We start from the raw sequence: 27385 nt of genomic DNA on the forward strand, positions 1-27385 counted from the left end.
AGTTAGAAGAGGCATTATTTTTGTGGCACGAATAAATAAGAGCCAAAGATGTGTCAGTTTCACGTCCTCTACTTTGTCAAAATGAGCTGATGAGCTGATTGAAGGAAAGAAGCAAGAATTCCTCGGAAGTAATGGCTGGCAGGATTGTTTCAAGAAGCGGCATGGCATTCATGAAATTGCCATCAGTACCAAATCATTATCTGGGGATGAAGCTGCTACGCTGATTTTAAGAAGAAACTGCACACAATCATTGACAAAGGAGGTTATACTGGCAATCAACTTTACAAATGTGATGAGACTGAGTTGAATTACAAAATGCTGCCAACGAAAACCCTTGCCTCTAAAGAAGAAGAAATGGCTTCCGGATACAAAAAAATCAAAGAAAGATTTACTGTCCTCACTTGCAGTAATGCCACTGGCAATCATAAACTGTGTCTTACTTTAATTGGCAAATCCAAAACACCAAGAGCATTTAGACACCAACCAACCAGCTTTGCCACTGAGGTACACGAATCAGTCTTAAGGCATGTATGAACAGTGCCATCTTCAGAGAGTGGTTCCAGGCAGAGTTTGTTCCAGCTGTAGTAAATTACATGGAAGGAAATGGACTTCCTTGAAAAGCGCTACTTCTTGTGGACAGTGCTCCTTATCACCCAGGTGATCTGCAAGATGGGGATATCAAAGTTGTATTTCTCCCACAAAATGTCACATCTCTATGTCAACCGATGGACCAAGGTATCCTTGAGGCGATAGAAAAACATTACAGACGCAAGATGCTGGAATACTTAATAGGTGTGATTGATGCTGCAGATGATTTTGTGGAAGCTCTTAAAAAAATCGATGTTTTAAGTGTTATTCATTGATTGCTGAAGCTTGGAATCTAATTCCTCCAGTTCCTCTTGTTAGGTCTTGGAAAAAACTCTTAGATCGTAAGGCAACCTAAGTGGTGGGAAGGAGGAGGCAATACCGAAACTCAAGCTGACATAATTTTGGTGAATTTACTGGAGAAGCTGGTTGTAAAGACACACACTTCGAAGACATTGAAGAGTGGATGGAAAATGGCATTTTTTCATGTGACTGAGGATGAAATCGTCCAAATTGTGACCGATCATAAAGCGTTAGAACACTATGTTTCTGATGATGAATCAGAGAAAAATATTCCTCACACATTCTGTTACGAAGTGATCCAAACTGCCCTGGAGTACATCAGCCAACAGGAGGAGACGATTTATCCTGAAATAGTTTGATTTCAATGTTGGAGATGTATTGTTGCAGCAATAGTTTCTCAAGCAAAAAAACAAAAAAAAAAAAAAAAAAGACATTCGTGACTTCGTTACCAAAAAATAAACTCTAATGAAGCATCGTAGAACTTCTATGTCCATAACTTAAAAGGTTTTTTTTTTTTTTTAATTTTCTTGAAAGTTCCTCTAGACAGACTTTTCGTTCCTTTGAGTAATCTCTAGATTTGTTTCACAATTTTGTTCAGTAGTTTATTTTTTACTCAAAAGAGCAGGTAATAAAATTAAAACTCCTGTTTTTTCCTGCTGCCAAATAAGGGAGATTTTTTTCTGTAAGAATGCAAAATAAACGAGCTTTGTTATACAGCATTTAAAAACTTTGAGTTTTCAATCATAGTTTGGTGCCTTTTTAACATGTCAACACAATTTTTTCAGTAAAAAAGTACAGGGTTGTTTGCAACTGTATCAGAAACGTTTTACATACCCTACGCACGTTTTACGATCGTATTTCGCAATATTGACACAATTTGGAGTGTTCACATGTGAAAACAGGGGGACTTTGATTTATCTGAAATTTTCGTTATCGGAACCGGCCACCGTCCTGATCATTTCGGATAAACAGGAGTTCACTGTAATAGACTCCTTGCAACATGCTGTGTCATACAGCTAGGAGCAGCCAGACTATGGCATTGCCATCCTGCGCATAGGCTGCCATTAACACTCAAGCAAATGACTGCATGTGAAGTGGTGCCATGATCGAGAAGTATGGACTGCTAATGAATGGTGTCACATTATGTTCACTAATGAGTCCCAGTCCTGCACTGCTCCAAATGACTATCGTGGAGAAGTTTGACAGTGACCCGGGGAGATTGGGAGAGGTCCCATTCTTCCACATGTTTGGGGGGGGGGGGGGGTCACAAAGGAGTCCCATGGTGTGGGGAGCCATTGGGTATGACTTCAAGTCACGGCTTGTAATGGCCGAGGGAACTCTGATGGTACAGCAGTGTGTAATAGTATTGTGGTGCTATTTTTCAACAGGCCAGTGCTTGTCCACATGTAGTATGTGTCTCTTTAAATTGTCTGTGTGATGTTGATATACTCCGGTGGCCAGCAAAATCCCCATATCTGTCCCCGATAGAACATTATGGGACCAACATGGACGTCAACTCCGTCCCACTGCCTGTATCCATGATTGCAATGTCCAGTTACAACAGTTGTGGATCACCTTTCTCAGGAGGGTATGCAGCAGCTTTACGACATCCTCCCGCACTGTCCAGGCCAGACAGGGTGCATTGCTGTATTGATAAGTGGGCTCAAACTGATAAGTTCTGTGTAAATTTGACTCTGTTTTGTTATCACTGAAATAACATCACATATCCTCTAAATTCGCTATGTTTCAATTTGTTTTCTCCCCACCTTCTGAGTGTCTCACTTTTTTTCAAGCAGTGTAATTTAAGACAGACATAAGAATATGAAAATGGGATGGCATATCACATTGCTATTCAACTATGCCCCTAAGAAAATTGTAAGGTAATGGAGAAGAGCAGGTGCACTATTACACTGACTAGAACGTAAACTTAAAGATAGAATTATATTGTGTAACCTATACCGATGACATAATACTAATTGACAAAAACATTACTGATGTCCTAAAGCAATTTGAAATATTAAGGGAGCAAGCTAGGAAAATTGGACTACTAATTTCACCTGGAGAAAAAATTCTTGGCTGATACCAAAATGGCACTAGTTGAACTTATATAGGCAACAACATAGTATTTGGTGTTAAAGAGTTTAAATAATTAGGTGAAAAAGACCACTGAACATCATAATGAAAAGAAGGCCATAGAATCCAGACTTCAGAAAATACAAACTGTCTCTCAGTTAACTAAAAGTATTTTTCCTGGAACTTTAAAATCTAACATTGTACAACAGTGATCAAATTAGAATTTCTTTATGCATGAGAGAGACTCTTTGTCCAACACAAGACATGAAAACAGCAAACTGAATTAGAAGAATGTAAAATTGTAGTAAAAATCTTAGGCCCAAGAATAAAAGATGGAACACATCACACAGAACCCAGCGTGAAATCTCCAGGCAAATTCCTAAAAACTCTTGTTACAATGTGTCTCCAAAGAATCCAACTTGTGGGACATACAGAAAGAATGTGTCCAAACAGGCAGCTCATTGGATTCCCACATACTTGAAAAATAAGATCCAACTGATGAAAACAAACAGGAAGAGACCTTAAGAAATTGGAATCACTACATTTACAGTATTCTGATGTAGTGATGAGTCACACAGAGTGCAGTTTCACAGTAGCTTGATCGATGCTTGTACTTGTGTATGTAGTATATGCAAGTGTGTACAGCGTCTATTCTGGTGTACTCACAATATGCTAATTTAGTGGCCGAGCAGTAAACCGGATCCCTACTCGGTTCCAGTGTGCTGTGCTAATTATTCTTCTTCACTTGACATTTATGCTTGGAGCTGGAAGAGAGGTCATTTTCCAGATAGTGCCACAAAAACAACAAATTCTCAGATATCAGTTTAACTTACACGCTTCAACATCATAGACAACATTTCACATTAATATGTTGCAGAACACTAGATTAGTGTTAAAATTGCCAGAGTAAACATTGTTCTCCATGTGACAGATTGTCACCCGACGTCCAAAATCGATAAATTTTATATCTCTGCACAGAGAAGCAGCTGGTTGGTCATTGTCATGTGTGGTGCTAATCAATGGGTCGAGCTCGTTGCTGGCACAGTGTCACCACAGAGTAAGTGGCCCCTCATCCCAGCAGGTGGCGATGTTTTAACACCCGTATAGCTCCCCAGACTTACCACGTCTGTGGATAACTCCGTCTCTGCACAGAACGTCCCACATTTCCCACACAGTGGGCCATAGTGTCTTTTACACACAATAAATCTTCAAACTTATTTCGTTGGCTAAGTTAAATTTCGAGTGTGACATGCTATTTCGTAAAAAATAGCAAACGGTAGACATGGATGTTATTGTGACACTTTCCTAAGGCAACATTTGTGTATTACACTTGTAGAAGTGCACTGCAAAATAAAACAGTAGACCATAAGTTCAAACAATGGAAACTCCAGGTTGGAATATCAGCAGTGTAGGAAAAGATAGAGTGCTAATTACCATAAAGATGGCACGTTAAAATGCAGACAGGCACAGTTAAGACACTTACACATAAGCTTTTGGCCACAACCTTCATCAGAAAAAGAAATAGAAATACACACCATTCATTCACACAAGCAAGCACACCTCACACACACATGACCGCCAACTCCGACAGCTCAGAGCAGAATGCTAGTCTGTAAGTTTGCTACACAATAAAATAATTATTCTGAGCTACAAGAAAAATGGATTCAAAGAACTAAACTGCTTGAAGAAAAAAAAGGGAAGCTCCCTGAAGCAACGTAGTTTCACGAGTGTGCATACCAGTGGTAAATTATGAGAGTCGCAACTCTCTGAAATGGATACAAAGGCCACCAGATTGCATTAGCTTTGTTTGTGTCTCGGATTGTTACCATGAATGGTAGGAGCTATAAGAGATGTGAAGAGTGTAAGATGTTGAGTGATCCCTGTGAAGGACACAGATGCCCTGTACTTCTGTGAGTCAGCATTATCAGCACGTAACAAAATTTGAAGGGGCCTAATTGTGTGTCTCCATTTGCCAGGCTGATTGAATTATGCAATATGCAGATTTGTGAGACATTCAGATGTGGTAGTGGCCCCATGTTGGACTGCTTGGGAACGTAAGGGCGGCGTGCTTGTCAGCAAGCTTCCAGTTGACCGTGTCTGACGAGCCCATGGGAGAATCGCTGTAATGTACACCGAGCACATTGTAACCCTTTCACACCTGCACCTGTCATGTGATCAGCAGTGAGTCACATTCTGCAAGACCCGCGATTGCAGTTGTCAGTCAGTATGACAACGACATAGGGAGAGGGCATGTGGGGCAGCATCGGATATGACTTCAGGTCACTCTGACAGCACAGCAGTATGTCATGGACATCCTATATCCTCATTTGCTACCTCCATGTCCAACGGAGTTACAAGAGACAGAGCAGTGAAAACATATCCAGTTGTTGACTCACAAAATGGTTTTGAGCTGTGACGCATATAGTCTTAAGTGAATCATTCATACAAAAAGAAAAGAAGAAGAAGCTAAGGCAGAATGTGAAAAAATTGGAGAATGGAATAGATATTTGAAGACTTCACACTTGAAACTCCCAGTTTTCCTATTGTGAAAGTGCCTTTGTGACCATATGCATTTCACTGACGATAAACTTTTTTTTTTCCCCCTGGGTCTTGGCTCCATATTTTTTCATCCAGTTGAGTCAGAATACTTGCATAGTATTTGTGAGGTATTGTTTCAGTCTTGCAAGCTAATCTAAAATACAAATCCCTTTTGCGTCCTAGAAAACAATGACCACTCTTTCTCTCCGATGAAGTCACCTTGGCTATTTTTGTGCAACTGCTGTTTCATTTCGGTCATATCTCATCCACGGGAACAGATTGGTGCATAGAATCAGTTGTGTGTCAGATTGTCCCAAATTGTTTTTCACATTAGGTTGTAGTGAGGCTTCAACAGATATGCCACTCACTTTCTGGTACAGCCACGGCATCAACTGTTTTGCACATCTTTTTAATTACTGATCTTGCAATATCACACTGTGTTCTTTCTCAGCATTTTCATATTTGATTGTAATTCTAGGAAATTGTTCATGAGTCATCTTACAGACATATGCCACATATGAATTCAGCCACCCATTCCTTAACTGTTGACTATGAAGGAACTCCCCTCATGAACCATGGACCTTACCGTTGGTGGGGAGGCTTGCGTGCCTCAGCGATACAGATGGCCGTACCGTAGGTGCAACCACAATGGAGGGGTATCCGTTGAGAGGCCAGACAAACATGTGGTTCCTGAAGAGGGGCAGCAGCCTTTTCAGTAGTTGCAGGGGCAACAGTCTGGATGATTGACTGATCTGGCTTTGTAACATTAACCAAAACGGCCTTGCTGTGCTGGTACTGCGAACGGCTGAAAGCAAGGGGAAACTACAGCCATAATTTTTCCCGAGGACATGCAGCTCTACAACTAGACTAGAGGAAGAGATCGGTTGGTAGGACATGTTTTGAGGCATCAAGGCATCACAAATTTAGCATTGGAAGGCAGCGTGGAGGGTAAAAATCGTAGAGGGAGACCAAGAGATGAATACACTAAGCAGATTCAGAAGGATGTAGGTTGCAGGAGGTACTGGGAGATGAAGAAGCTCGCACAGGATAGAGTAGCATGGAGAGCTGCATCAAACCAGTCTCAGGACTGAAGACCACAACAACAACAACATGAATGAACTGACTCCTAATAAGTAAGATGATGCCTGTAGAAAAGTACAGCAAAACAGTAATCTCAAAAAAGGACAGGATAGACAGCACATTCTGTAGGACATATTAAAAATGATTGGTAAAAGAGACTTGGCGTGTTAAATGCAGCTTTTGATTACATGATAATTGAATTGGATAGATAAACAATCTACTCGCTAAGTGGCGGCAGAACACACACATAAAAGAAGATTATAATTAGGCGAGCTTTCAGAGCCAGTAGCTCATCCTTCAGGCAGAAGGGTTGAAGTGGAAGGAAGAGGGGTGAAGGATAGGTCTAGGAAAAAGGTTAGATTTTGAGAAAGTTACCCAGAACTGCAGATCAGGGGAGACTTTCCAGATGGGATGAGAAGGAAAGACTGATTCCACATCTACATACATACTCCACTAGCCAGCATATGGTGCATGGCTGAAGGTACCCTGTCTCACTACAATAGTCTGAATAAAATTACTTGATAGCTGACATCAATCACTTGCTGCAACAATGTTGCCACATTGGCTACCAGCTACCGTTTGGTTACAGGTGACAACAAACAAGCGGCTCACTTCACAAATTATGTTAAATGTTTAACACAGAGCAATTTTTCTAGTGGCTGGTGCAAGGTATGTCAGAAATGTTGGATACTCTGTTGACTATTGATTTAAAGTGACCAGTGACTGAACTGGGGCAGACAACGCGTTTTGTATCCCTGACTGTAAACTTGTGTCCTAACCCAGCTGAGAAAATTGTGGTCAACAGTCTGCAGCAGTACTAATATCATTATCGCTTTGTTCATGGCAATTAAAGCTAACCCTTAAGGGTAAACTCAAGACAACAAAAACTCAATTTCAGGGCTGAAAGCAAATTAAAATTTCTCCGTGTCATTTGTTACCTGTAACTATCCTTAAACTAGCTGCACATGCTGCCATGTTTGAAACCAGTGAACAGTCCGTGTGGGCCCTTAGTTGTGGATTATAGATGACTGAGACAGATTCCAAATGAAGAAATAATGACAAGATGAAAAATAAGACCAAATAGAACAGTCAAAACAATGATGAAAAATGATGCAGCGAAGTATTAAAAATAAAAAAATACATTTAAACCAATTAATTGAATGAAAATAATAATCACACTCATTTGGTTAGATTTAGAATTAAAAATTTTGCTACATTGATGAGATTCAAACCTACGACATGCTACACATTAGATTAATCTGCCAACCATTGTGCTATGCCACAGCACTGCATGAAGTATTTATATATGTGAATGTAGTGACCCAGTTCCAACTATGAATTGCAACCTTAAAAATTTCAGTTTCACGCAGTGTAGTGAAAAGCTTATCTAATGTAAGATGATCTCTGTGAATATGATAACTATAAGTATGATACTGAATTACACCTTGTGCTGATTTATTCAGTAGTGTTTGGTTAGTGCTATGAATGAAATATGTGTCTTTCATTAGCATTGTTAATGTGTGTTGTTTTTGGTGTAGTTATCATGTGTCATGAAATACATAATAAAAGTGTCGGGCTCATAATTCGGGATACAAATACATCAAGAAAGAATGCTGTACCAGGAATTGGAAGTGACTGGCCAATTTTGGTGGATTTTGGCAACACCAGACAGTTCAAGTGTGACGCTGACAACTCTTATTGGCGTTTGAAGTGCCATCTATCAAGTAATTTTAATTCGACTGTAGTCAGTTCCTTTCCCGTTCCATCTGCCAATCGATTGGGAAAAAGTGAATGTCTATATGCCTCTCTATGAGTCCTAATTTGTCGTCTCTTATCTTCGTAGTCCCTATGCGTAATGTATGTTGGTGCAAGCAGAATTGTTCTGCAGTCAGCACAGTGTTCCTCAAAATCCCTCCAGGGATTCCCATTTGAGTTCCAGAAACATCTCCATAATACTTGTATGTTGTTGTTTCAACCTACTGTTAACAAATCTAGTATCCTGCCTCTGAAATACGTCAATGTCTGCTTTAATTTGACCCCTTGCGGATCCCAGACACTCAAACTGTACTCAAGAAGAGATCACACTAGCACCCTATATGTGATGTCCATCACAGCTGAGCCACACTAGTAAAATCCACCCAACAAACGAAAGATGATTATTCACCTTCCCTACCATGACCCTCACAAGTTTGTTCCATTTCATATCACATTGCAAAGTTATGTCCAGATATTGAAACAATATGACTTCTTCATTCATGACACTACTAATGCAGGATTCTGGCATTATGGATTTGTTTTTCCAACTCATTTGCAGTAACTTATATTTTTCTACATTTAGGGTTAGCTGTCATTTATTGCACCAACTGGGAACTTTGTCCAAGTCATCTTTTATCCTCCTAAATCACTCAACAATGACACCCTCCATACACCACATCATCATCAGCAAACAACCATAGATTACTGTCCACTTTGTCCATCAGATCAGTTATGCACATAGAAAATATGAGTAATAGCGCTCCTAGCACACATCCCTGGAACGATCCTAATGATACCCTAGTCACTGATGGACACTCACCGTCGGGATAATGTAGTGGGTTCTATTACTTCAGAAGTCTTTGAGCCACTCACATGTCTGGGAACCTATTCCATGTGCTTGTACCTTTGTTAAAAGTCTGCAGTGAGGCACTATGTCAAATGCTTCTCGGAAATCAAGAAATATGGAATCTGGGTTTGTGAATTTTTGATGGCAAAGTTAGAGGAGCAATGCATCTGCATTAAATTTTGCGTGAAACTCAAGAAAACCTTTACAGAGACACACCAAATGATGCAGGGAGCCTATAGCAATGAGTGCTTAAGCCATACTCGGTGTTACGTATTATTCACACGTTTTAAAAATGGCTTTACAAAAGTCAAAAATGATCCTTGTTCAGGACGCTCTTAGATGTCCCCTGATGACGCTTGTGTCAGGAACGTCAACGAAATTGTGTGTGCCAGTCGAAGATTCACTGTCCGAGAGATTGTAGAAGAATGTAACATTTCAATTGGATCATGTTATGAAATGACACAGCATCTTGGAATGCATTGTGTTGCCGCCAAGTTCATTCCACGGCTCATGAGTCAAAACCAAAAAAACTTTTTGGATCTCACAAAAGAGAATGAGATGTTCCATGTGAGAATAGTATGACCCCTGCAGACTTCTTTTTATTTCCAAAGTTGAAAAGGATGAAGTTTTGCAATGGTAGATGAGATAAAAGAAAATTCGCAGACGGCACTTTATGCGACCCAGCAAGAGGTGTGTCAAGACTGCTCCTGGAAGTGGAAATGATATTGGGAGCAGTGTATCAATTGTGGAGGAGAGTATTTTGAAGGAGACAATCCATAGTAACTAAAAGATAAGCATAGAAAATTTTGTGGACAAAGTTCTGGAATTTTTTGAACAGACGTCGTATGACAAAAGAGCATGCTGAGTTGCCCATGAGTGATGCTTTGTACTGATTTGTGGACATAAACTTATTGGTCACCATGAAACTGATTAGATTCAAACCCAGAATATGTACAAGAATTCTGCAGCAAACTGATGTTACGGATTGGTCTGTAATTTCGTAGGTCTGTTCTTTCGCCCTTCGTATTTACAGGAGACGCCTCTGTATTTTTTTCCCCAGTTGCTCAGGTCTTTCTGCTGGGTGAGAGATTCACAATAAATACAAGCTAAGTAAGGGTCCAGTGCCATATAGCACTCTTTGTAAAACCAAATTGAGATTCCATCTGCAACTGGCGACTTATGTGTTTTTAATTATTTCGGGTGTCAGGGATGCTTACGAGGGTGGTTTGAAAAGTTCTTGAAACAGAATAGAAAAAAAGTACTTATGTCACTGAAACTTTTTTGTTTTTCAATGTACCCTGCTTGTAGATTAATTCACTTGGTCCAACAGTGTTCCAATACCTTGATCCCATCTCGACAATGATTTTCCTCCAGGCCTACAAAATAGTTATCAATTCACGCTACCAATTCTTCATTTAAGTGAATCTTCATCCACAAAGAAAAATTTTCAGTTTAGGGAAGAGGCACGTGTGGCAACAATTCATACCTTAGTTTGTGTAATTTTACCATGGCGATGGCACACGCGTGTGAGCGTGCATTGGCTTGATGCTAGATGACTTTCTTCCTTATTAAACGTGGCCTTTTTCGCATACCTTTTGTTATAATTTGTCCAGAAGGTTAGCATAGTATTCTCCAGTAATTGTTTGCCCAGTGGGGAGACAATGTACAAACAGAATCCCCTTCTCATCCCAGAACACTGATGCCATGATCTTCCCCGCTGAAGGAATTTGGTGGCGCATCCCAGAACACTGACGCCAAGTCCTTCCCCACTGAAGGAGTTTGGCGGCAGAGATTCAGCATGTTTCCACTGCTTTGATTGTTGCTTTGTCTCTGGGGTATAGTAGTAAAACAAAGTTTCTTCGTGGTCACAAACCAGCACAAAAGATCTTGTTTGTTTCTCCTAAAACAGGCCAAACATTGTTGTGATATGTCCATTCTCATGCGTTTTTGACCCAGCGTCAAGAGTCGCGGCACCCATCTTGTGAATATCTTTCAGATACATCTGGCAAGCGTGAGCAATTTCATGCCCTCTAAATTGGTGATCCTCCTTGATCATTATGCGCACTTTTGCAATGATTTCTAGAGTAGTGACACATCTTGGCTGACCTATTCATGGATGATCATCATCTAAGCTCTCCTGACCAAATTTAAATTCATTTATCCACTTGGCAACAGTTGAAGACAAAGGAGCAGAGTCCCCTGGTGTATTCTGGAAATCGGCATGAATGTCCTTCGCTTTCATACCTTTCTTTATGAAGTTCTTAATTACTGCTTGAATCTCGACCCCCCCCCCCCCCCCCCCCCTCCTGTACAGTCCCGTCATTGCAGATCACTACACAGGAACAACAACAGAGCCGTGTCACTGCCACAGCTCTCTTCCAAGAGCACTGACATGGCATGTGTTTACAGGCAACAGTCCAACGAATATCATGTGAACAACTTGTGCTAGCGCTGGCCTCTTGTGGTGATTGTTGTTAGGTGTCTTTGTGCTATTGTCAAATGACGGTATGTTTATATGATTCTCTTGCATGAATGATTTCTGGAATGCAAAATTTAAAACATTTATCTCCTACTGCCACACCAGACTGGTCAAGTGACTTGATGGAAAACTTTGACTCACTTAGTGATTTTACATAGGACAATAATTTCCCCTGCTTCTCAGCCAGATCTTATGCTGAGGTATGACAGTGGTAGTAACCTTTCCTTGTTGGCATTTGGCATTCTCTTTTGAACTAAGAGTGCAGTGGCTTTTCCTTCCTCAGTATTTTCTGAATTTCATTGTTAAACCACAGTGGCTCTTTTGCATCCATAATTCGTTTACTAGGTACAGACTTGTTGAGAGTGCAATTCACGATCTATTTAAGCTTTGACCATAATCTCTCTACGTCCATCTTAATGGAACTAAGTGATGTCAGTTCTGTCTAAGTGAGATGCTAACATCTGCTTATCTGCTCTTTCTGGCATGAACATTTTCCTAGCCTTCTTGACTGATTTATTAATTTTTGTAATCTTAGTTGTTATGATGTTATCATGATTATTAATCCCCATCTCTATGCTGAAGTCATTGATGATATCTGGGCTGTTTGTAACTACAAGGTCTAAGATATTTCCATTGCATGTGGCGTGCCAAACTAGGTGCTCAAGACAATTTTCGAAAACCACATTCAAAAGTGCTTCACAGGATTGACTGCACCCCCTGAAATAAAGCCATAGGCTACTATCTATACTCAGTAGGCTAAATTAACCTCCAACTAGCATTGCATGATCTAGGTATTTACGTGCTACTGTCTGTAGACTTTCTTTGAATGGCTCCAAAACTGTCATAGCAGAACCGGGTGGATGATTAAAACATCCATTAATTAACGTGATTTCACATAGACTTGTTATAGGCAACCAGGTAACTTCACTGTCACAATCAGCTTTGACCTCAGTAGAGACAATGGACACTCCCTCTCCTACAGTGTCTAACCTGCCTTTCCGATATATATTCCATTAATCACTAAATATGTGAGAGCTTTCTACTCTGGGTTTCAGCCAGCTCTCAGTCTCTGAGAATAATTTGAGTGGGAGACTTTCCTGGATGGCAGTAAATTCGGAAACTGTGTTACAAGTACTTTGACAACTGATAAAATTTTGACAATCTACACTGGAGTGAATTCAAAAGATAAACCTCAACCAACATTGAATGTATCTTGGTGATAAAGAGCCAAAATAAATAAATTGATGATTTTATTCCATTTCATCTGATTGAATGAAACACACACAGCATAACTACTCAGAAAACAACTATAGTGCGGATTACATTTACTATCATACATGTAGCACTCTGAGAACATTTCACCTTGTCATAGTAGTCCTGTGTTTTGGAACTAGGCAGTGCTTCATTTCACAAAGCGAAAGGAATAGCTTGTGTAAAAAAAAAAAGAAGAGGAAATAGTGGTTGCTGGTGTTTTTAACACTATCATTCAATTTCGTTCCTACTGTGAACTTTGCAGCTAGGATATGTAAATGCTCTGAGACTGCTATTGATAATATCTTTATGAACAAATCTAGGGGAAAAAAGTCATATCACAAAACCAATAGTAAATGGACTATCTGATCACGACGTGCAGCATCTTGTGTTAAATGTTGAAACTTGTCAGGATAAAAAAATATTAAATCTGAGTACAGGAGGATAATAAATAAGCCAGAAATTGAGGAATTCAGGAAATTGCTCAAATACGTGAACTGGAGAGATGTTTACCTGACTCAAATGGAAAATACAAAGCATTTATTAATAAAGTTACCTCCTCTTTTGAAAATTGTTTTCCCCTAAAGGTAACTCAGATCACACAGAAGTCAAAAGATAAACCATGGATTACACAAGGAATAAAGATATCATGTGGGGCAAAAAGGAGACTGTATCTACTATCTAGGAACATTTCTGATATTAGAATTGTAATGCATTGCAAAGAATACTGCAAAATATTGAATCAAGTAATCCAGAAATCGAAGTAGCTTTATTAAGAGAAAAAGATAATTGTATCGGGCAACAAAATAAGAACTGTATGGGATATAGTGGAGACAGAGAGAAGTGGGGCCAAAAAGGAAGTGGAACAGATAGCTCTAAAAGTAAATGAGACTTTGGTAACAAGTGCATGTAGTGCTGTAAATCTCTTAAGCAAGACTTCATTTTTGTTACTGACGGCTCGGGGTTATCAGGTTCGGTGAATGGTGCAATGGAGTATCTGGGACCAGTCTTTGAAGAACATCGTGTAGAACCTATTCGAGGAACTTTGAATTCCAACCATTGCTTCTCAGTATACTTACTCCTTAATGAAATTTGATGCAAGTTATATATCTATATTTCCAACAAATAACTCAATACATATTATCAATACTGGGAATAAGAACAATCTACATAAAGACCTAAAATCACTTATGTTGGTCCAAAAGGGGGCCCAATATTCAGGAACACACATTTTCAATAAATTACCAGCAACCATTAAAAACTTGGTTTTAGATAAAGCACAGTTTAAACAGAGTTTGAATGACTTTTTGATAGGCAATGCCTTCTACTCTACAGATGAATATCCTAACAGAGACTGTTAGGCCAGCGTAAGTAAAAATATGTTAGATATAAGTTTTGACAGCACTTGGTTGCAACAGTCAAAATTAGGTATTTTGTGTATGATAAATTTATTAATAGTGCATAACATAAATTTATTAATAGTGCATAACAATGTTTCCCCCCCCCCCCATGAACCATGGACCTTGCCATTGGTGGGGAGGCTTGCGTGCCTCAGCGATACAGATAGCCGTACCGTAGGTGCAACCACAATGGAGGGGTATCTGTTGAGAGGCCAGACAAACGTGTGGTTCCTGAAGAGGGGCAGCAGCCTTTTCAGTAGTTGCAAGGGCAACAGTCTGGATGATTGACTGATCTGGCCTTGTAACAATAACCAAAACGGCCTTGCTGTGCTGGTACTGCGAACGGCTGAAAGCAAGGGGAAACTACAGCCGTAATTTTTCCCGAGGGCATGCAGCTTTACTGTATGATTACATGATGATGGCGTCCTCTTGGGTAAAATATTCCGGAGGTAAAATAGTCCCCCATTCGGATCTCCGGGCGGGGACTACGCAAGAGGATGTCGTTATCAGGAGAAAGAAAACTGGCGTTCTACGGATCGGAGCGTGGAATGTCAGATCCCTTAATCGGGCAGGTAGGTTAGAAAATTTAAAAAGGGAAATGGATAGGTTGAAGTTAGATATAGTGGGAATTAGTGAAGTTCGGTGGCAGGAGGAACAAGACTTCTGGTCAGGTGACTACAGGGTTATAAACACAAAATCAAATAGGGGTAATGCAGGAGTAGGTTTAATAATGAATAGGATAATAGGAATGCGGGTAAGCTACTACAAACAGCATAGTGAACGCATTATTGTGGCCAAGATAGATACGAAGCCCACGCCTACTACAGTAGAAGTTTATATGCCAACTAGCTCTGCAGATGACGAAGAAACTGAAGAAATGTATGATGAAATAAAAGATATTATTCAGATTGTGAAGGGAGACGAAAATTTAATAGTCATGGGTGACTGGAATTCGAGTGTAGGAAAAGGGAGAGAAGGAAACATAGTAGGTGAATATGGATTGGGGGACAGAAATGAAAGAGGAAGCCGCCTGGTCGAATTTTGCACAGAGCACAACATAATCATAACTAACACTTGGTTTAAGAATCATGAAAGAAGGTTGTATACATGGAAGAACCCTGGCGATACTAAAAGGTATCAGATAGATTATATAATGGTAAGACAGAGATTTAGGAACCAGGTTTTAAATTGTAAGACATTTCCAGGGGCAGATGTGGACTCTGACCACAATCTATTGGTTATGGCCTGTAGATTAAAACTGAAGAAACTGCAAAAGGGTGGGAATTTAAGGAGATGGGACCTGGATAAACTAAAAGAACCAGAGGTTGTACAGAGATTCAGGGAGAGCATAAGGGAGCAATTGACAGAAATGGGGGAAATAAATACAGTAGAAGAAGAATGGGTAGCTTTGAGGGATGAAGTAGTGAAGGCAGCAGAGGATCAAGTAGGTAAAAAGACGAGAGCTAGTAGAAATCCTTGGGTAACAGAAGAAATATTGAATTTAATTGATTAAAGGAGGAAATATAAAAATGCAGTAAGTGAAACAGGCAAAAAGGAATACAAACATCTCAAAAATGAGATCGACAGGAAGTGCAAAATGGCTAAGCAGGGATGGCTAGAGGACAAATGTAAGGATGTAGAGGCCTATCTCACTAGGGGTAAGATAGATACCACCTACAGGAAAATTAAAGAGGCCTTTGGAGATAAGAGAACGACTTGTATGAATATCAAGACCTCAGATGGAAACCCAGTTCTAAGCAAAGAAGGGAAAGCAGAAAGGTGGAAGGAGTATATAGAGGGTCTATACAAGGGCGATGTACTTGAGGACAATATTATGGAAATGGAAGAGGATGTAGATGAAGATGAAATGGGAGATATGATACTGCGTGAAGAGTTTGACAGAGCACTGAAAGACCTGAGTCGAAACAAGGCCCCCGGAGTAGACAATATTCCATTGGAACTACTGACGGCCGTGGGAGAGCCAGTCCTGACAAAACTCTACCATCTGGTGAGCAAGATGTATAAAACAGGCGAAATACCCTCAGACTTCAAGAAGAATATAATAATTCCAATCCCAAAGAAAGCAGGTGTTGACAGATGTGAAAATTACCGAACTATCAGCTTAATAAGTCACAGCTGCAAAATACTTACACGAATTCTTTACAGACGAATGGAAAAACTAGTAGAAGCCAACCTCGGGGAAGATCAGTTTGGATTCCGTAGAAACACTGGAACACGTGAGGCAATACTGACCTTACGACTTATCTTAGAAGAAAGATTAAGGAAAGGCAAACCTATGTTTCTAGCATTTGTAGACTTAGAGAAAGCTTTTGACAATGTTGACTGGAATACTCTCTTTCAAATTCTAAAGGTGTCAGGGGTAAAATACAGGGAGCGAAAGGCTATTTACAATTTGTACAGAAACCAGATGGCAGTTATAAGAGTCAAGGGACATGAAAGGGAAGCAGTGGTTGGGAAGGGAGTAAGACAGGGTTGTAGCCTCTCCCCGATGTTGTTCAATCTGTATATTGAGCAAGTAGTAAAGGAAACAAAAGAAAAATTCGGGGTAGGTATTAAAATTCATGGAGAAGAAATAAAAACTTTGAGGTTCGCCGATGACATTGTAATTCTGTCAGAGACAGCAAAGGACTTGGAAGAGCAGTTGAATGGAATGGACAGTGTCTTGAAAGGAGGATATAAGATGAACATCAACAAAAGCAAAACAAGGATAATGGAATGTAGTCTAATTAAGTCGGGTGATGCTGAGGGAATTAGATTAGGAAATGAGGCACTTAAAGTAGTAAAGGAGTTTTGCTATTTGGGGAGCAAAATAACTGATGATGGTCGAAGTAGAGAGGATATAAAATGTAGGCTGGCAATGGCAAGGAAAGCGTTTCTGAAGAAGAGAAATTTGTTAACATCCAGTATAGATTTAAGTGTCAGGAAGTCATTTCTGAAAGTATTCGTATGGAGTGTAGCCATGTATGGAAGTGAAACATGGACGATAAATAGTTTGGACAAGAAGAGAATAGAAGCTTTCGAAATGTGGTGCTACAGAAGAATGCTGAAGATTAGATGGGTAGATCACATAACTAATGAGGAAGTATTGAATAGGATTGGGGAGAAGAGAAGTTTGTGGCACAACTTGACCAGAAGAAGGGATCGGTTGGTAGGACATGTTCTGAGGCATCAAGGGATCACCAATTTAGTATTGGAGGGCAGCGTGGAGGGTAAAAATCGTAGAGGGAGACCAAGAGATGAATACACTAAGCAGATTCAGAAGGATGTAGGTTGCAGTAGGTACTGGGAGATGAGGAAGCTTGCACAGGATAGAGTAGCATGGAGAGCTGCATCAAACCAGTCTCAGGACTGAAGACCACAACAACAACAACAACAACAATATTTCATTCCGACAGCGTATTAATTCTGTAAATATTAGCTTCTCCAGTTTACTGTATTGTATTCACCTATTTTGACAATCTCGTGACAAATGATCAGGGTAGTATTCATTATATTAAAATGTTTTGTGTTATACATTCTGACATGTTCCACACCCTTGAGAATCATCTCATTTTTTCGGTGTATGTAACGAAAACTGAATCAAATCAAATTCAATCACCATCTCTCATCATGTAATAACTTTACTTCTTCTTCTTCCCTTGTCGTCTCCTGTTTTTCCAGTACTCGTCCATCTCCTCCTCATGTTTTTCCCCCTTTATTCTATTCGTGTTGTTCTCAATCCCCTATTTCTTCTGCATCGAAAGCCTTTTATTTTTATTTATTTATTTTTTTTATCGAGGTGAGTCTTTATGGACTGCGTGGTAACAACCGACTTCACTGTAGTGTCCAGGTCTTGTTCTTGCTCCAGCTTTGACTTCCTGCCAGTATCTTCTGAGCCCCTCTAAGAAGTACCTTTTTATGCCCTTCAGATAAGGGTCCTCACTGTCTTTCGGATGTTGATGCCATGTTAAAACCTTGGTAGTTGGTCACCAATCTTCTAAATTTGTTCCTTTCAGGAATTTCTCTCTGAGATACCAATCTGCTTAAGATCTTTTTCACATTCTTTGAACCATCTCGGCCTCGTTTTCTTAGATAGGATGAAACTCTGTATTCTTTTTGATAGTCGATCACCGTCCATTTTCATGAGATGACCATAAAATAACAATCATTTCTTTGTAATGGATGCTGTGATAGGTTCTGTCTTGCTGCACGATTCCTCATTTGCTCTCATTCGCCATTGTCCATCGACCCATCTATTACCTTAGGATTTTCCTTAATATCCTACACTCACGCTTTTCCAGCCGCTCAGCTTGACCTTGTCTATTCGTGGTCAAAGTTTTGGATGCTTATAAGCCCTCAGGTTTTACAACTGTATTATAATGTTGGAACTTGGCCCACATACTCATAGACTTTTTGTTATAAGTATTCTTTGTCAGTTGGTATGCTTGGTCTAACTTCCTCATCCTGGCAATTGCTTCTTCCTTTAATCCATTCTCCTGGTGGATGACTTCACCGAGATACCTGAAATTCTTAACTCATCCGATTTTTTCCCAGGTTGGTTATCATCCATTCAGGTCCGTTACAGATGTTCGTTATATATTTTGTCTTTTGAATAGAGATCTGGAGTCTAACTTTTTTCAGCAATTTCTGACAGCCTATTTATCTTGTTGACTGCTGACTCTTTGTTGTTAGCAAAAATGGCCAGGTCAGCCACAAAATCTAAGCAGTCAATGCACACCCCTTTGTTCTTAGGACCAAGTCTGAACCACTCTTCATTTGTTTCTTCTTGGGCTAATAACTTTCTCCACTCTTGAGTGACCTTTTCCAAGACACAATTGAAAAGGAGAGGGATAGTCCATCTCCTCGTCTTATGTCCGTTCTGATTGTAAAGGGTTCAGATACCTCACCCATAAATTTAATTTTTGACACTGTGTTAGTAAGAGTTTGTTTGATCAGCTTTCTTGAGGTATTATCCATCCCAAACTTTTCCAAAATATTCATTAATGCCTGTCAGTCGATGGAGTCATATACTTTTTGAAAATCAACAAACATGACCACATAGTTATTTCTTCCAGTTTTTTGGACCTGATGATGTTCTTCAGGTTAAAGATCTGTTCTGCGCAAGAATCGCCCTTTCGGAAACCAGCTTGATAGTCCCCAATCAGTTGGTTACAATGACCTTCTATTCTATTCTGTATCACTTTGGAGAGAATCTTATATGGAACAGATACTAATGAGGTACCCCTATAGTTACTGACATTCTATTTATCACCTTTTTTGTGTAGATGATGGATTAAAGCTGACTGCCATTCAGTTGGTATCATCCCAGCTCTCCAGATCTCCTCAAAAAGTTGGACTAGTATATATAGAGTTTCATTATTTGCCAGCTTCAGTAGTTCCACCACTATTGAATCCTCTCCAGCTGCCTTATTATTCTTAAAGTTGTTGATGATCTCTTTGGTCTCCTCTTTACTAGGTGGAGATTAGGGGTAGTTTGTGGATTGGGGCACATGCAGGGAATCTTTCTTTCGGTTCATCACAATTAAGTAGGTTTTCAAAGTAACGAGACATGATCTTGCAGTTTTCTTTGTTGGTCAGGCCGGGTGTGGTATGCATACTGTAAGACCTTCAGTACACACACCATCAGATTATTTGACTTGTTGCTCTAACGAAGTAAGCGAGTGTCAGCAATATGTCTCGTGGTCTTATCATGGTGTGTTTATCTTCTGCCATTCGGTCAGATGATAGAAATGCCACTTGCACGCTTAGAGTAGCAGATTGACGGTGACCAACTTTAAACAGAATTTGATTAATTTTCACACACATTTACTAAAATAATAACAAATATAAAAATTACTTAACTTGGTTCTGGATGCTATTTACAATTGACAATCTGAAGTTCTTTGGGATTGGTACGTTAATCTTATTCTCACATATATTTCAGATACTTGACAAAAGTGTCTATACATTTATCTTCATGGCTATGTACTGGAATATGGTAATCTTATCAGGCGCAGACTGAATCTTGACTATGGACTGGTACAGACAATTGTAGAACTCGACGGACTGGTACAGACTAATGCAGACTGGTACAGACTAATGCAGACTCATACAGACTGGTGCAGACAAATGCAGACTGACTGATCGAAGGTCTTTACACTCGTTATAATACCTCGCACGTTCATGTATCACTGCGCGAGTGTGATGCGCGAGGAGAAAATGTTCTATGTTAGCAGCAATCTCATTGGCTGCGTTACATATTAATACGCGGATCGGCGGAAGCAGAATTTGGTCCGTCTCTATGGCAGCGCCATCTCATAGTGCGGAGATGGACGAGCGCTGCGCCTGCGCTGTTTTGCTTAGCGGGGCGCACTCTAGTGGGAAATTTGTGTACGCGCTGAACATGCGGAACTATGTGCACAACACTGAGCTTTCCATTTTCGTCTCTAAAACAAAAACTAGGGGCTTGGTATCCTTTCAAATTCGATTTGAACGTCTGATAGAAGTCTCTGACATTGTTTATCTGGAAACGCTGATCGATCTATTCTAACTGCTGGTTCTCATGCAATTGCTTAGACCTTCATAGAGTTCTGGCTGCATATTTTCGAACTTCATGGAATACATCAAAATCATCAGGACTCCTGGTAGAATTCCACTTTTTCCATGCACTTGCTGTTTGGGCCACCACCTCACCACAAACCTCATTCCACCATGTATGATTCCTCTTTTTAGCTGTCAGGATTGTAGTATTAGCTGCTTGTTGGATCATGGAGGCAATGTCTGCCCATTTATGGGATTCAACTGTCAGTTACTGGTGGCATTGTTCCAATATGTTTTGATTGATTTTGAGCTTCGCAATATCATATTTATGAATTTTATTTCCGGTTTTCACGGTCTTATTGAGAGGGATGAAATTAATTTTGATCTTGGAGAGGTGATGATCCTTTTAAATTCAGTATTTTATCTGTAAAAAGGTTTCTTTCTATTATTTCTGATTGTTTGATGTTGTTTCTTTCTTATTTCTGTAATCCACGCTATCATTGAGTCCTTCTTCCAGAACTACTCATTCAGTAGAGGTCTCTAAAAAAAAATTAATCTTCTTTTAGCCATTACTTCTGATATTTTCTCAAAATTTTTGTAGATCTCCTCATTACTTCTCATTTTCCAGCCATCTGTAGCTTGTATTGCAACCATTATTTTCTAATAATGCTCCTTTGAGGAACCTCTGTTCTGTCCAGCTTATAGTTCATCATTAGGCATCCTCATCCATATAAACATCCTGGTCATACCACTGTGGGATAGTGTTTTAGTTTTGTTTTTTTAGTTGTACATTTCTTGTTGTAAATATCCTTTGTAAAACGATTTGCTCTCTCCAGTTTGCTGACTCTTGCATCTACTGTTAATTCTTCTAGTCCATTTTGTTGTACAGTTTGTCCAATATATTTAAATTTACTTACTAATGCTATTTTACATTTTTGTTTTTCTAAGAATGTTGATGCATTGTTTGAAATTGTCATCAATGTTGTTTTTTCGGCTGAAATTTTGGGACCAGCTCTCTTTGCTATTTCTTCCAAAAGATTTCTTTCAATAACTGTCTGTCAGATTTTTTGAAAGTATATCAGAATCATCTGCAGAAGCCAGGCAGTTTACCTTAATTCCATTTGTTATTCGTCCTAAAATTATTGGTTCAATTTTGTAATTTTTTTTTCTCCAAATTCCAGATACTTTCTATTTTTTCTAGAATGCAGTGTTACAGTAAAGGTGATAAACTGTCCCCTTGTCTAACACCAGTTTTTATTTCAAATGGTTGAGATACTTCTCCCATAAATTTAGCTTCAGTCATCCTATTTGCTAGTGTTTTGAGGATTATGTTTGCTTTAATACAAAATTCTTTGATGATTTTACCTATAATTTCTCTGCCTACCAAATCAAAAGTTTTCTTGAAACCAATACATGATACTATTATAGGTTTGGTGATTAGCAGTCTGTGGAGGATTATCGATTTTCTAATAAACATCTGCTCTGTGCAGGGTCTTCCCTTTCTAGAGCTCCTTGAGATTCTCCCAGTTATTTGTCTAAAGTTTCTACAACTCTGTCCAGAGAATTTTTGATAATATTTTGTATACCACTGGCAGAAGTGAGGCATCTCTGCCATTGTTGACATTTTGAGTGTCCCCTTTTTTTCATAGCTGTGGATTAATGCTTTCCATAATCTCTTCAGCTTTCCAAATGTTCTCAAACAGCAGTTGTAGATCATTTGTGTGTTCTGACTATTTCAATAATTTTGCTGTAGTGGAGTCTTCATTTGTTGCTTTGAAGTTTTGGAAGATTTGATGGCTTCATGAATTTATTGCTCTGTTAGTGGAAAATCTTCCTCCAGATGTTGTGGGACTGCTATTATATATTGCTACAATGTGCTGTTATTATTGTTGTTGTTGTTGTTTGGTTGCCTGTTCTTCAGCACTTCCTTTCTGTTTCCTTTATCTATTTGCCGCCATTTTAGCCCATTTACCGGTATTTTCAGCTTGTTCTTCACTTATTTGACCTTTTGGTGGCTCCTCTTGAAGAGATCTTATTTCTCAGCATTTAAAATTACATCATCTGCTGCTCTTTCGCAACTGAATTTCATCATGTCCATCTTCATTGACTCAAGATCCTGAATTTTCATCCTTAATTCTTGAACAGTCTCATTTCTCTTTTTGTGTTTTCCAGATGAAGAAACTTTTGGTCCTCAAAGCTAAGATTAGTATCAGTTTTTTTATTTGTTTCTGCCTATGGCTGCTATATCTCTTTAGTTAGAATATTTTCTCTCTCTGTATTTGATTATAGTCTAAGTCTGAATATTTTTATAAGTACATTTATTGCTGTAGCAATGAGTAAAATAAATTGTATTGCACTGCCTGTAGCATGTAGCACCATTTTGACTATTAGTCCTCTTGCTGTACAAAAAGTAGCTTTGATGATTACTTAATGCAAGTATTTTGTAAGAGCTGTGGAACGGTTAGTATCTGTTTATATTTTTCTGATTAATTCAAGCTCGTCAATGCACATCCTGTGTTAAGGAAATATTTGCACTGAATTCACTGTGTGTTAAATATAAGCAGTGGATCCATTGGGGTAGTCTGTTTGGTAGAAATATGTCAAGGTGAACAAAACAGATGGTGAAGGAAGAGAGGGAAAAGATCAACATTTGCTTCTCATCAGCATTATAACTGGGTTGCAACATTCAGTGAAAATTATCTGTGACAGGAAGTTGTCATAAATACATTTTTTGAAGAAATTTTATGTTTGTATAAGCATTTATTAAATTTAAAAAGTTGGATTTCATCTGTTAATACAAAAGATAATGTTTTGCATTGCAGGCATGATGAACCTGTCAAAGATGAAGAATCGGCCAATGATTATTATTGGAGGATAACAGTATGTATAACTTAAACTTGAGATTCTTGAAAATAAAGCTAGTCAGTATTTCTTAACAGTACTGATTTAAATACATCTAAAAGATCGCTGTTACCTAAATGAAAGTTGACAAGCAAAGTCTTAGTGGACATTTGTATAAAATTGTCATAGGTGTTATTTACAAGAAGAGTAAATAGTTTCAATAGGAATGTGGTGAGACATTTAACAAATGTCATGACCACACATTAATAGGACCTTATAACGCTACCATTATGATATTAGTATGCTTTTACGTAAATAACAGAAACCCTGTCTCTATGTTGCCACGTATAACCCTCTTACTAAAATTTAGTTTAGTTTTAAAATAAAATACACTATCGAAGGATAGTCCTGTTTACAGGAAAAGATAATCAATAGAGTTATCCTTCTTACAGGATTTACCGTGTGTTGCGTCTAATGGATAAGTAAATTGGACTATTCACTTCTTTTCCTAAGATCTTACCCAGTGGCTAGATAGAAACACAGTATGAATAATAATATACTGAAGCTAGGAAAACTCATTTCCAAGTTCATTTAGTGGTTTAAAACATGTACTTAATGGTCACCAACCTATCCTGGCAATGAAATAGTGAAGTATTGGAGAAGCAGAAATGTGAATTTTGCCTACTTTCTTGCTACTGTTTAGTTTGGCTCTTCAAATAAATTACCCCACTTAAACAATTTTGGGCTACATCTTTATACATTATGTTTTTAAAAAAGAAAAAGCCCAGTAGATAACTTCAAGGAAGGTAAAAAAAATTAGCCGGGGTGGGGGGGGGACTACCTGTAGAAAAGCACTTTCCATAATCAAGAAACTTAAATACTTAGACACTAAAGCACACACTTTTTAACTGAACATTTCACTTAAAGAAAACCTCTTGCTTGGTGGAATTTACTTTCAAAACCTATTATTCTTTGAACTAATTCTGTGTAGCCATCTAACAGGTTCTAGTAACTTGGCTTCACTCTGATTGAATTTTATGTAAGCAAACCATAACACTTTGCAATAGTTAAGAAAATATTTTTATTATTTACACTAAAGCAATTTAAATGGTGCCTCTTTATATTAACTTGGCACTTCATAAGTCTGTAAAACAGGACACTCGGATTAATCAAACACCAGGAAGGAACCCTATACAGATGTATGATTAGGATGAAATAACAGGGTGAGCCAGTTTCCGTAAAGTTCAAGAATGATTATTAAAACACAGTTTAAATTAATGGTTCATGCTGTACAAAGGTAAAAATAGAAAAAAATCTTATCTGGTGGCTGTAGGCTTGGGTGTGGTGAACAGTTATGATGGCTACACTACCCACACTACGGCCTGCAAGTTTCTTGCTGTATGGGCTCAATTTCTCTTCTTGGCTTCATTCAGTTTTACATACAGTAGCTCAACAACTCGCAGCTATACTGTAAGCTGTTTGCAGTCTTCAACCGAGGCATTTTTATGAAAATTTGCAGGCAAAGCTTCTGCTCCACAAAGGAGTTACCTCAATCACTGCTGCCTTCAGACTGTGTGACTTACTTCCCGAACTTGCTCAAGGTAGCACGCCAATTCGCCTTTCGCACCTCTTCCGTGCGCCACAGCCATTTTCGTTTCAAACAAAAGCACACTGGTTTTTACATAACACCTATTTCTTACATTGTTCGTAAGCATGACCATTTCTTAAATTGTCAAATTTACATCAACATGAACAATTTACACACACATATTTTTAAATACAAAATGTTATCAAAACATTATTTAGATACTTGGTATCCTTTGTAGAGGACTTGGGCAGGTTTGTCCCAACCTAGTACACATTATTTTGTTACTTCCCTTCAGATATTCCATTTAGCTACATCTACAATAATTCCCAATGTTCTGACTTTTGAGGTGTCCAGTGTGGGTTGCTCTCCACTTCCTGGGTGTATTGTATCGAGTTAGCTTTTTCAAATTTCCATGAGGGTTTATCAATGTATTTTGTAACTGATATTTCAGCACCAATGATAACTTTTGTGAGCCAATGTACACTCCTTGAAAAATGTTTAGGTACTACTATTGAGTGATTCAGTGGTAATTTGTTCTCATCAGTGGAAAAGATGGATGGGTCAGGTTTTGTATCAGTTTCCATCTGCCTGCCCAAAACTTTTTAAATTCCTTGGCATCAAACTTAGATAATTTCTTGTGTGTTGATCCATTCGAACAATGGTTCTCTATTTTTGTCTCTATTTATGTATCTCCAGGTTGTGTTTTGGAATTAAAATCTTAAACATATACGTGCTGTCTAGTTGCTGTGTGTAAGACTAGTGTCAGACACTTTCCGTTAGGTGATTTGTGGACTGATGTAATAACCAGGCCTTTGAGTTTTATCCTAATTACTTCTACATCACTAATTTTCTGACAGCTTAAGCCAGCATAATCCAAGAGCTGTTTCTTTTTTCATTTATTGTGGATGCACCTAACAATTGAGAGGAGTATTAATATTGCTTTATATTGCGTAATCTTGCATGTAGCTGCTGAATTATCACCTAAATGCATTTCCTTTAGAGCTATAATACTGATGGCATGCTCATCATTTAATTTGCTTTGGTAACTGCATTTATCACTTGTTAATCCTACGTTAATTTGCATTATATGGACACCTTGCCTGATAATTTTTGACTGTAAGCTCTGAGACGTGCTGGACCATCTTTTGTGTAGAGTTTTTGCTGTCTGCTCCTGCAGTCACACAGCCTTGGTGAACCATCTCAGGGGTTGTCTACATGCCCCACAACAGTCTTTTTGGTGTCCAGTGTGAATGATTCACTGGTAAATATCCTGTCCCATACACTTTTGTTTGTAGACAATACTACTGTGTTAGCTGAAAATAGAAACCCTGAGCCAGGAAGCAGTAGTCTCAGTACCTCAGAGAATTAGTTTCAGGTAAAGTATATGGATGTAACATATCTAAAATGAACATGGTTTAGTTTGGAAACCACACAAACAGCCAAATGTACACACCCGCAGTAGCTGCTGGGGGTGGGAGGGCAGAGTGATTGGAGAAGACAGTACATGGTCTGAATGGGAAAAGACTGGTGGGTACAGAAGAGAGAAGGGAAAAGGTAAAGTGATACAGTGGGAAACAAATTAGCAGAGGTTTAGGTCAAGTGGATGGCACTAGATGTGCTGGAGAGACAATTTCCACCTGTGTAGTTCAGAGAAACTTGCACTGGAAGGGAATATCCAAATGGTATGTATAGTGAAGCAGTTGTTGAAGTGGTGTACAGCCTCTTGGCAACTGCAATGTCAAGTCTGTGGTTTGCCACAGTTTGGTGCTAGACATTACTGCGAGTGAACAGTTGGTTACTTGTCATCCCTACATGGAAAATTGTATGGTAATTGCAGCATAGCTGATTTTTAACAGGTTGCTTTTGCACATGATCGTGCCTTTTATATGGTGGGAGTTGCCTGCGAATGGACTGCTGTAGGAGGTGGTGGGTGGATTTGTGGGACAGGTCTCTAGATTGTGCAGGCCGTGGAACACTACCTTGCAGGACATAGACCGTGAAAAACAGAGATTGCATCGGGATTGAATACAAAACACACAATGCCAAGTTAAGTACAAGAAGAGTGAATCTTCTAAGAGTTTGTGCTTCCAGCGGCTCCTGGGAGA

The 27385-nt window shown here is 39.0% G+C and overlaps 1 pseudogene; it reads left to right on the forward strand.

The window, feature by feature from the left end:
* LOC124605209 overlaps positions 1 to 23729 on the forward strand; it is an 83615-nt pseudogene extending 59886 nt beyond the window's left edge.
* Positions 23730 to 27385: the final 3656 nt, after the last annotated feature.

This window comes from Schistocerca americana, chromosome 3 (genome assembly GCF_021461395.2).
Source record: "Schistocerca americana isolate TAMUIC-IGC-003095 chromosome 3, iqSchAmer2.1, whole genome shotgun sequence".
NCBI classification, from domain to species: domain Eukaryota; kingdom Metazoa; phylum Arthropoda; class Insecta; order Orthoptera; family Acrididae; genus Schistocerca; species Schistocerca americana.